Source organism: Pongo abelii, chromosome 16 (assembly GCF_028885655.2).
Source record: "Pongo abelii isolate AG06213 chromosome 16, NHGRI_mPonAbe1-v2.0_pri, whole genome shotgun sequence".
NCBI lineage: Eukaryota > Metazoa > Chordata > Mammalia > Primates > Hominidae > Pongo > Pongo abelii.
In genome coordinates, this window is record NC_072001.2 from 65,318,136 (window position 1) to 65,330,859 (window position 12,724).

Here is a 12,724-nt window from a genome sequence, read left to right on the forward strand (position 1 = left end):
AGGCAAGTTAGATATGAAGGAAATGCCAAATCACAACCAGAGGAAGTCATCTCCTAGCCCCGTGTACCCCCATGCCCTGCCCCCCACCAGGCTCCCTGTGTTCCTGAAAGGTGCTCTGTGAGTTCATAATGATGACCATGACCTCACCACTCCCCCTGCCCCCCCAACTCCCCTTATGGATGAATGTTTACCCAGCTTAAATCTTCATGCCAGCCTCAAATGCCGCTTTCTCCAGCTTCGAGTCCATTCGGAACCAACCTACCCTTCAGCTGAGCATTTGGAATTTTCCAAAATTCTCTCTTGCCTCCTTCAAAGGAGTCTGCCTCACTCAGTGTGCAGCCTAGCTTGTTCATCTATTCTCTCCATTGTTTATTTAGCAAAGTGTCTTTGCTATCAAGAGCCAAATGAATATGGCTAAGTGTCCATTTGATTTTAAAGAGATTAGGGGCAGAATGTTTCAGTCATTTATCTGTTTGGTTAACCTCATATCTTTCACAGTTAGTTCCTCTGAAAAAATAGCTTCAATCCTTTCAACTGTAATGTGAACTCATTTTCTCTTAACCCTATGTTATCTACTCTTAAACCAAAGTGAATTAATTTTAAGAAATCACAAACTTGTATGTGGTCTAACGATTGCCTTTAGGGCAAAACCTAAAAGTTGGTTGGGTTTTTTTCTCCATCCCTCCTAGTCTGAGAGTATCACATTGGGCACTCAAAAGCCCAAATCTCAGTCCGGGCATGTTGGCTCATGCCTGTAATCCCAGCACTTTGAAAGGCCGAGGAGGGCAGATCATTTGAGGTTAGGGGTTCGAGACCAGCCTGGCCAACATGGTGAAACCCTGTCTCTACTAAAAGTACAAAAACTAGCTGGGCATGGTGATGGGCACCTGTAATTCCAGCTACTCAGTAGGCTGAGGCAAGAGAATGGCTTGAACCCGGGAGGCAGAGATTGCAGCAAGCTGACATTGTGTCACTGCATTCCAGCCTGGGTAACAGAGCACGACTCCATCTCAAAACGAAAAAAAAGTCCCAAATCCCACATGCCTGCTCTGAAAGTTATTCTCAAATTGTTTTTAAACTTTAAGGTATGTCACACCTTCTCTAAAATGATAAAAGATGTGGGGGAAAGAAAAAAACCCAATCAATCAAGCAAGTGAAGAAGCGGACATAAACAGGATGAAGGTTAAGGCAGCAAAATAAAATAAGCCAAAGGCAAAGTATCCCCCAAACCAGAGAAGCCTAAGGGCATGCACAGCTGGAGAGAGCAAGCCTGGGAGGAGTCTCAGCACTCCCTCACCTTCCACTTGTCCAATGTGGGGAACGCAGCACCTTCACAAAGTCCTGAATCTACAGGAGGCAAAAAGGGAAAAACAAGGGCAGGGGAAGAAAGAGTCGCTTAGAGAGAGGCAAGAAAGTCAGGGAATGAAGAAGATATAGGTTCAGGGAATCAAAATGCTGAAGAAGGGTGGAGGACGTCAAAACCATGACCTGTGGTTTTGACGTCCTCCCACCAAATGGCCACCTGCTGCCTTGCCAGGGGCAGGAACAAATAGATGGGAAAGTCCCCTAAGCAATGCAGTCACACAGAGTGGGGTCGCCTGACCAGTGCAACTCTTAATACACTCACTGGACCCCTCTCCTCAGGCCCAGGACATGGGCGATGAATCTGGTAGAGCTCCAGAAGACCTCCACCTCTATTTAAAAAACCAGACTTCTGAATAAGGGTTCACTTGAACAAAGGGGCTCCAGCTAAAAAACGAAAGATACTGATCTTATCCAGTATCATCTTAAAGAGGAGGAAACTGAAGCCCAGTGGAAGAAGTGATTTTTCTGTGGTCACTCAGCAAGCTGATGGCAAAGATGAACTCAAAAGTTAGATCTTCTCCTAATCCTAGTGCCTGGGGCTCTCCTCACCACACGCTGGGGCCCTTTCAGTAACTCGTAAAGGGACAGTCTGATGGGCAAATGACTGTTCTCATTGGCCTGGTTTCCCCCTTGAGACTGGGGATGAAGAAAATCAAACAGCAACTACCATTTCCTGGGTGTCCTGGGTGTTTACAGCAGGCCCTGTACTAGGGATTAACATAAAAACAACAGCAATAACAAATCTCATTTAAACCTCACAAATATATGTAAAACAATACCACCCCTGTTTTACAGATGTGAAAAAGGAGGCCCAAAGAGAACTCAAGCAATTTGTGCTAAATCATATCCCTAGCAGATGGAGAGGTAGGATTCAAACCCAGAATTCTTAACCAGTACCCGACAGTTCTTCCACTATCTTAACAATTACCCTCTACTGCCCTTTGGGCCCCCTGCCCTCAGGAGCCTGGCCAGCCAAGACTCACATCCCCAGGTGAGTGGCAACCACCAGAAGTGGTTGTCTCAGTGCTACTACCATTTTTTTTTCTTTTTCTTCCTCTTTACTCCGTGCCGAACACCAGGGCTGTTCCTCTGCTGATATTCTCTCAACTTTGGAAAAGAAGAGCAGTAATACTCATGAGAACTGCAAGCCCCTACAGTCACATCGTATGTTACAGTTTTTACAAAATACTCTTATATACCATCTGATTTAATGCCACCAACAACTGTACAAGGTGTTGTCACAATCACTTAGTGACAGACAGGGATTGATACAATGGCTAAAAAAAAAAAAAAAAGGCAATAATGAAACTTAAACTCAGTCTTCTGATCAAAGCTCTGGGGTTTTGCCATGAATCAGCAGCTGCCAGGGACCAAAACCAGAGGCAGAGGTAGAAAAGTAAACATGAAATAGGCAGGAACTGTACACTGTGCAGTTTAGAGTCACACATCCTCACACGTCTGTTAGAGTAAGAAGTGCACCAGCACCTGTTAAGCTTTTACATCAATGTATCCTCATGGCAGAAGGCAGCCTTTCTGTTAAATCTGGGAATTTATCAGAAAGAGGACAACCCAAGCCTCATTTCAGAGAGATGTCTGGTATACTCTTAGAAATCTATGTGACTGACACCCCTAAGTATATTATTTTTTCTCCTTCAAGAGAATCAAGCAAAACTGATGCTTCAGAAAGATGCCCCATATTTATCCTTTGCCACGCAAAGTACCCTAGGATGAGATGAGATGAGGAAGATTCAAGCTGTCAAGTTCAGTTTCCCAAGATCTGTTCCACAGAAGATGAGCAGATCTCACTCCAGATGCCACTGACTGAAGGGCACTCTGGTCTCAGAACCATGGAGAGCTCAAATATGAGGTGGAGAACTCAAACATGAGGTGGAGAACTCAAACATGAGGTCAAGAACTCAGAAAACAAAATGCTGAAGTCTCTCTTAAGAGTAGAAGCCTGGAAGGAAACCAACCAATCCCATTCTCCCATTGATAACTGTCAATGTTTGCTCACCGGTCGGGGCAGGGGTGGGGGCGTGGCGGGGAGTGTAGGCTTTTCACACTATCAGTGTCTAAATTAAGGGAGTAAGGCAACCTGAAACCTCTTGCTCTCAGGTTCCATAGTTCCCATTCCCCTTCCAGTTGGAAATTTGTGCTGCAACCAGAGGAACCAGAAAGGGGGTGAGAACACTTAGGGGACTGGGTCTTAAGATCAAAGGCCAGTCTTGTGGCAATAATGACAGTTCTCAGGGGGACTGTGACTCACTACATTCCACTCCTTGTTGGGGTGATCAGACCCAACACGAAGCCGTGGGAGCTACCAAGTCCGGTGGAATCAAAGGAATGAGAAAAGACAAGTTAAGGCATAAAGTGGGACCAGGGGGCCAATGCTGGTATGAAGGCTGTGAAGGCCCTGAGCTCTGGGAATCAATCCATGCCATTTATTGGTAATCCAACAAAGAAGCAGGTAGTGAGGATATGAGGGTTGAGAGAAAGCAGTGCATCCGGTGAATGAGCTACAGCTGTGAAGGTTTAGTATTTTCATTGAAGTATATGGAACATGTTATGCTACTTGAGATAATGGGAAACATGTTCTTCTAGTTTAAGATACAATCATTTTATGAACCTGGGATTGCTAGAAGCAAGAAGCCAGCAAGTCTAGACACATTCCAGAGGCCACAAGGGGTTTTATGCCCTGAGCCCTGGATTCCATCCAAGCCATGAGGGGTTTTATGTCCTGGGCTTAGATTGTGGTGCGGCAGGGCAGACTTCCACCCTTTAGCATGGAGATTGGTGTTCCAAAGGTCATGAGGGGTTTTATACTCTGGACCCCAGACATTTTCCAAGACTCTTTTGCATTATGTCAGACATGCAAGCCCTGCCTCAGCTTCTCTCCCAACCCTCAGCTTTTCTCCCAACAACTCCTCCCTGTAGGGGGGGCCACATCACTCTGAATTGGGGACGGAGTGCTTGGAGACGTGAGCTCAAAGAGCCCAGGGAGGTCTGGCTTGGGGTGGCAGGAGGGGAGGACCAAATCTGGAGTGGAGAGCCCTGGGAGTCATTGGCCCAAAGTCACCCAGGGGTGACCAGTGAGGGTGGGGACTGGGCTGCTGAGGGTGCGGGGCTGGCTGACAAGACTTTGGTTGGGAAAGCCCAGAGGCCCAGCCTGGTATGCCTCAGGAGTGGCATGGACTCTGGCAGTGGTCCTGCTGTCGAAGGGGGCTTAGGGCTGGGTCAGGTAGCCACAACCCCATGCATTTTACCTTTTTTTCTTGGCCTTGACCAGTTGGCTGCATTTTACCATTTTTTTCTTGGCTGTGTCCAATTCCCTGTGTCGGTTTCTTCCGACACCACAGGGCAGGGAAGGAGGCAGGGTTGGGACCACATCAGTGTAATCCTGGCAACCACTGCTAAACACTTCTAGCCAGCTACCACGCAGTTGTGCAACTGAGCCAGAGGAGGCGTAACCAGGGCCGCACTAGAACGCAGGATAAGGGCATGGCCCCAATGCTCCAAGCCCATTGGTCGACGAGAAAGGAGGGAAAGGGAAAAAAAAAGGGAAAGGAGGCATGGCCAGGTGGCAGCATGGCCAAAGGGACCTGTGGTTTCACAAGGACAGCTGCACAGGCAACCACTCTCCCCACCCACTCCAGGAAGGGGGCAGGGCTGGCTTTCACTTTAAAAACTTTAAAACTTAAAAAAAAAAATCTGCGTGTACTTTATATATATGTGTGTGTCTATGTGTGTGTATATGTGTTCTTTCAGAGCTGTCTTCATTATACAGCTTCTATGCCAGGTCTTTAATTTTGGCTTTTATTATTCATCTTCGAATGGAGCACAAGAATTACCAGTATTACCTCAATTGAGGTACAAATCCTATAAAAATGGAAAACCCATAGCATGCTCGATGATTAATGCAGCAGACTATATTATCCAACATTCCAATAAGATAAAATAATCACAATGATTTCTCTTTTTTGGAAAAAGATTATTTTATTCTCCTACATTATTGTTAAGATTTTTTTTAGCAAGAAACATGTCTAATATCTTTAAAAACACACATTTTTCAATTTAATAAGCACTCAAAGCTCTACCAGTTTTAAAAAAAATTATAAGGCCCTTCTAAAGTAAGGCTAAATGCGAAGTGATGGGGGAGAGAAAAAGGACATAAATAACTCCTACTCTCAAGGAGTTAATCACTAAATCCTATTTGACTAGAATAACCTGGCCTCTCCAAACCTTGCAAATGAAACTGAATTTCTCACTCAATACTAGGCTGTGACTTGCAGCAATTGTGAAAACCAAGAATTGTGTCATGTCACTGGGTATTACATGTTATCTGAATTCCACACTAGGCTGGGATCAAGGGTTGAATCTTTCACGATTCGCTCCATAACCTGTGTGCTTCTTATCCCAGACCCAAGTAAGCTTTCTTCTAGAGTTGTACAATTTACAGTTAGTATACAAGAATGGTCCTCAAAAATGTAGTCTCTGGACCAGCACCACCAGCATCACCTGAGAACTTTTTATAAATGCATATTCTCAGGCCCCACCTTAGACCTGATGAATCAGAAACTCTAGAGTAGGGCCTAGCAATCTGTGCTGCAATAAACCCTGCAGGTGTTCAGGAACCTCTGGCATACAGCAGGTAGAAAAGTGTGTTTCCTTCTGTAGGTCCAAAGCCAGGGATACTGTATGTTCTGTCTTGATATGAAACAAAGACATGCAATTAAAAGACATAAATCTCCTTCCTACTCCCACCCTCCAGCTAATGTGTTTTATTTTTATAAGTTAAATAAGAAAACAAGTGGCAACCAGAGATTTCATCTAAAAAGTCTATTTACAGATATCTGTTCTTATCCAGTCTGATCTTATACAATACCACTTACATCCTCCTACATCTAAAGTTTTAGAAAGGGACCTTCACAATATAAGTCTAAGGCACACTAGGAGTGCTATAATAAAAGACCAAGTAGATCTGAATGTCCAAACTTACTAGAGAAGAAAAGTGGAATCACTGGCTGTATTTTCAAATTGCATTCAACAGGAAACTAAGGTTTTAAATTTTTTTCACCTTCGTACTTCCAGGTTAATGGAATTAAACCAGAATACTCCATACTTTCAAAGCCTCTAGCCAGGCAAAGCTTTACTTTATTACTTCTTGCTTTCAATTGATATAAAGCAGAGTCCTGGTAGGCATATTGTATATACTTGCAAAGATGCACAACTAAACAGTTGTTAATATTAAAACAAAAGTCCTGTAAACCTCACATGGTGAGTGTAATATTTTAGCACTAACACCAAAGCCTCAAATATGAAAAGATACCAAAAACACCACTAGCAAACAGAAGTAAACTCTCAGCTGGAAACAGTAGTTCATACCTGTAAGCCCAGCACTTTGGCAAGCTAAGGTGGGAGGATGACTTGAAGTCAGGAGTCCAAGACCAGCCTGGGCAGCATAGTGAATTCACATCTATACAAAAAAATTTTAAAATTAGCATGCCTATAGTCCTAGCTACTTGGAGTCTGAGGTGGGAAAATCGCTTGAGCCCAGGAGTTTGAGGCTGCTGTAGCTACGATAATGCCACTGCACTCTAGCCTGGGTGACACAGTGAGACCTAGATAATTACATTCTGTCCTGCTCCTGTTTACACTAAAATCACTAAGTTAAAATGCTTTCATTCAGCAGTATAAAAATTAAGTGACATGGCTGGGTGTGGTGGCTCACATCTGTAATCCCAGCACTTTGGGAGGGCGAGGTGGGTGGATCACCTGAGGTCGGGAGTTCGAGACCAACCTGACCAACATGGAGAAACCCCGTCTCTAATACAAATACAAAATTAGCTGGGCATGGTGGCGCATGCCTGTAATCCTAGCTACTCGGGAGGCTGAGGCGGGAAGAATCGCTTGAACCTGGAAGGGGGAGGTTTCAGTGAACCAAGATCATGCCACTGCACTCCAGCCTGGGCAACAAGAGCGAAACTCCATCTCAAAAAAAGAAAAAAAAATTAAGTGAAATGTGGCCGGACACGGTGGCTCACGCCTGTAATCCCAGCACTTTGGGAAGCTGAGGCGGGCTGATCACCTGAGTTCAGGAGTTCGAGACCAGACTGGCCAACGTGGTGAAACACTGTCTCTACTACAAATACAAAAATTAGCCAGGCGTGGTGGTGGGTGCCTGTAATTCCAGCTACCAAGGAGACTAAGGCAGGAGAATCACCTGAACCTAGGAGGCAGAGGGTGCAGTGGGCCAAGATCTTGCCACTGCACTCCAGCCAGACTCTGTCTCAAAAAAATAAAAATAAATTGATTAAGTGAAATGTGATTTTGGAGCTTGGGTGGCTACAAAAGGAAAGAAAATATAAAGCTAAACACAAATTACTTACTAGGAGAAAGTTTTTGTAACCTCAGCGACAGATAAAAGGTTTATATCCTAAGCCCATAAAGAAATATTTAAAATTACGCAGAAAAATGATTTTAAAAGATAAAATTATTTTATAATTTTATAGTATTACTCAGAGAAAAACAAATGGTTTCCAACAGAAAATGGGAAATGGAGAAACAGACACTTCTCACAAGAATAAAAATTGCCAATAAGCATATAAAAGATTCAAAAGCACTAGAAATCAAAGAAATGTAATGAAAACAATGAGATTTTCTGCTTAAAGACTAGCAAAGATGACAAATGGAAGGGGAACCTGGAGCTCTGTCCCTGTTGGTGGGAGTATAAACTGAACCAATTTTCCTGCACAATAATTTGAAAATGTCTATTAAAATCCCTAAAACTGTTTTATATTATTTTCCTCCAGAAATTCTACTTCTATGAATTCAGTCGTAAAATGCTTGCTCGAGTCCATTAAAATGTATATATGAGGAAATTCACCTCTGGGGTGGCAATGATTAACTTAATATACATCCAACTATTAAAAATGATGATGCCAGGACATATTTACTGCCATAGAAGCATGCCCAAAATATAGTAAGTGACAAAAGACTATATATTATGATTCTACTTTTTACAATGTTTATATGCATAAAGTATAAAAAGCAACAAACCAGAATGTTTTGAGTGGCAAAATTAAAGATGTTTCTTTATATTTTGTCATCCAAATTATTACAGAAGAAATGTGATTTCCTTCATAATCAGGAAGAGGTGTTATTTTCATTTACTTACATTTAAATTTCTTTTTCTTACTTTTTCTCATGAACGTATCCCATGTAGGCTAGAGAGGTAGAATCCCTGCCTCTTGAGGTCAATCAGTCCAATTTTGGAATGTGCACTACACAAAGCTGCCCCATCTTCCTTTTATTTTAAAATGTCTGGAAACATTTTTGTTTTAAATTGTTTTATTGTTCTCAGAGTGTTTTTTAAAAATATATGAAATAGAGGAAAAAGCAAAGGAAAGGCTGACTCCCCAACTTCCTGGGGCGGTCTTGCAATTTTTGCTGCTATTGCGATGTATTAATATTCACTGGGTACTAAAAAGATGGGCAGCCCCTTAGATACTTTTTACTTATCTCTTTCTCATAATCTCACTTCATTCCTTCATTCACTTATTCTTAAAGGGGCAATGTGTACAAATACACAGTTCAAAAAATTTAAAAATATAACTATAAAAGTATGTGGCAAAATCCCATTCATATCCTATTATCCCTCCACAGCCAAACACTTTTAATTGGTTTCTTATGTATCATTTTGGAATTTATATTTGCAAATACACATGTATATTCTTATTCTACTCTTCTCTCTCAACACAGAAAGTAGCAGACCATATAACCTATACCATTCCTTGTTCCTTTTTAAAAACACACACAATATATCTGAATTCTTCTACATGAGTACACAGGTCTTTCTCATTCTTCTTTACAACTACACAGTATTCCATCGTTTGGATGTACAACAGTTTATTTAACCAGTTCCCTGTTGGCGGACAGTGAAGTCATCCTTATCATACTATCACAAACAATATTGCCAAGCATAACCACCTACACACACCAAGTTCATTTCTGAATGTGCCTTTGATGAAGCTTCTATTTAAATCACCACAAGATCACAAGGCTGAAAAGTTAGCTCCTTTTTCAGTTTTCATTATGTACAGCAGTATGTAGCAAAGGCTCCCTTGAGCAAAGCAAATGTACTCTTTGAGGATTTATTTCATAAAATAAATGGATAAACAGAACACCCAGCATAACAATTTCTGTTTAACAATGCATATGTATGTATACAATACATGCATATGCATAGAAAGTATAAAGTAAATCCGTCAAAGCATTAAGCATTGTCTCAGTATGCTGCACCTATGGAGTGCTTTGTAGATTCCCCCTCCTTGTCTATCAATTCTAATTTCACAGCAGTGAATATGTCCAATTTTTGCAATATAAAATTTCAAAAAATGTTAACTCAAATTAAGCTGGATACATTCTTTCAGTCTGTCCTATATTTGTATAGTGCTCCAGAGTGTTCAAATATCACTTCATTAGAAATTTTTTTTTTTTCCAAATATAGAGACAGGCAGGGTCTTGCTCAGTCGACCAAGTTGGTCTTGAACTCCTAGATCCTCCTGGATCCTCCCACCTCTGCCTCCCAAAGTGCTGGTATTACAAGTGTGAGCCATCATGCCCAGCCAGCTTCATTTGAGAAACCTTTCCCAAGCACTCCATATATTACTAATTATTCCTTTCTTCATTTTTATATAGGATTTTCTTCATATCTCTATTACCTCACTTGTCACATGATAATCAGTTACTCACTCATCTGTCTCCCTTGATTGCTCATGAGCTCCTTGAGCATGGGCTCATGCTTCCTATACAGAGAAGGAAATGATTTCGCTACAGAGTCATCATTCCCAGAATTCAATACCTGTATTTCTAAATCGTTCTAGATACTCTGCCAACAACTTGAGAATGTCATGCTCTTTCCCTAAAACTTTCATCAATTCCAGCCATAGTTAACTCAATTGTGACATGCTCTCTGGCCAAGCCCATTCATAGTTTTTTCTTTAGGTGATTTTTAATTTTAATTTTCGATTTTGATTGTTTGCTTTTTGGTATTTTTTAATCTAGGAGTGTTTGGTAAACTTCACCATATCTATATCTCTGTGTCTTTGCACCTGCTGGTCTCTGCTTGGAATGATGTCTCAAGGTTTTATTCACCTGGAAAGAATTCCTACTCACCTTTAAAGAATCAGCTTAAATAACCTTCTCTGGTAAACCTTTATATCCTCCCATTCTTTCAGTAAGAGTTGAGAATTCCTCTACTCTTGAAATGTTTGTGCCTCTATTACTATGTATCAGGCATTGAACTAAGCGTCTAGGATAGAAAGATGAAACTGTAGAACCTGCCCTCATGGAGCTCATGGTCTAGTATGGAAAACAGCCATATGAACAAATAACCACACTATAATATTAAATACAATACCAAAAGGGAAATGTATTGAATATTTGACATGTGTCAATTACCTTGTTAGATGCTTTATTAACAATTATCTATGATCATATTTGATAAGTATTTGAATTGGACAGAAGGCCATGAAACTCTAGGACTGCTAGAGTTTGTTATACTCTCAATTGTCTTCTAAATAAACTGTCTCCTAATGGTTCTTTCTGAATATGCTATAGTCATACAACTGTTGTGCAACCATAGCATACACAAAAAGCATATCTGTAGCATACCCATGTGACCAATAATGCATAAAACCAACCTTACTTCTTTGGCCACAAGTAACTGGACCAAGGCTTAGTGTTTCAGCTAAGGACAACATATAGGTTGAACTTCAGGAACAATCACCAAGGACATTGCATGGCTCAAAATTCTCTCTAATAGAGGCCTTCCGTTTTTAGAAGGTGACAGGCTAATCCAATCAGATATTCTCTCTTGGAAAATACAAATGTTGGGTGAACAAAGGAAAAGAGGGCAGGTGTTCAGAGCTCAACTCCTATCCTAAATACTGCTAAATTAATGTTCTGTGAAGTTTTGAAAGTACTAGGGCCAAGAAACAATATGGCTACTTAGATGACTTCCCATCTAAGTTTACATTCAGCTCTCATTACCAAAGGTGATAAGTGTGTGCCTCTTCCTTGCAACCCTTCAGGGTCTAACACATCATATCACCACTTCTGAAATTAGGAAATAGGCTCAGAAGTCCAAGAGCTTGACCAAAATAATTCAGTTGGTAGGTAGCAGACCAGAATTCAAAGAGCAAGTCGGCATGATTCTTCTCCAATATCTTGCCAGTTACATGGGCAAGTGGCTTCAAAATCAACAAAAGACAAGTAGAGGTTGACATGTGTCAATGGAAAGAGGCTCAAAAGGAAGAGTTTATACACAAGAATAGAACAGAAATGTTCTGGAAGTATGTCTGGGGATGTGAAGTAGAAAGGGGCACACCAGGTTTCACCTTGGTCAAGTGACTGTCTAATTCCCCCGAGCTCCAGACTTAGCTATCTGTCTTTCTCACTCTAATATAAAATCCACAGGGCAGGACCTTAATCTCTAGCTTGTTCACGACAGATTAAAGCAGAGTCTGGCTTAATAGTAAGTGCTTAATAAATATATGAATGAATAAATGAACGAACTATCAAAGAATCTAAAGAAACATTCCACATTGTTGGGGGAAGGGGTTATCATGAACCAGACCCTAGCAGTCACTTACAAATACAGTTGATCCTCATTACTTGTGGATCCTATATTTGCAAATTTGCTTACTTGCTAAAATGTGTTTGTAATCTCCAAAGTAATACTTGTGGAGCTTTCAAGGTGATTCATGGACATATGTACATATAGTAGTGAAAAATCTGTCACTCCTTGCGCACATTCCAAGCTAAGGTCAAATAAGGTGACCCTGGGCCTTCTTGTTTCAGCTCTCATACAAAGATGACCCAAGGACAGAGACAGCAGAGGGTAGTGCAGGGTAGTGCAAGAAGCTCTGGCTCTCGGACTAATTGGACGAGGTCTGAATCTTAACTCCGGCACCTGTTATAGTGAAGCAGCCCCAAGCAAATCACTTAACACTTCTGTACTTCCTTTATTGTTTTGTAAATAAAGAAAATTCAATCTACCAAGATGAGTTGTTTTTAGGAATTAAGATTATAACCTATGTCAGATATGTATATATGTGCATATTTTCCCTAGGAACAAGGGTTTAGTATTTCTTTAATTCAGTGTTCTAGGCAACTTTATAGAATATAACTACTGCAAATAATGAGAATTGACTGTAATTATAAGGACATAACAGAGAAGTAGACAAAACAATTATTTGGATGAGGTAGAGACAGACTTCAAGAAGATTTTGAAGAAATAGAACTTACCAGGCACATAAGGTGTGGAAAAGGCTTGCAAGGAGAGAGAATGGCACCTACA

At 41.2% G+C, this 12,724-nt stretch overlaps 1 long non-coding RNA gene across 1 annotated transcript; it reads left to right on the top strand.

The window, feature by feature from the left end:
- The first annotated feature begins 7,647 nt into the window (after positions 1 to 7,647).
- LOC129050133 (uncharacterized) lies at positions 7,648 to 12,423 on the top strand. Its single transcript, XR_008513629.1, has 3 exons — positions 7,648 to 8,344; positions 10,429 to 10,571; positions 12,226 to 12,423. It is a non-coding gene; the product is annotated as an uncharacterized LOC129050133 (long non-coding RNA).
- Positions 12,424 to 12,724: the final 301 nt, after the last annotated feature.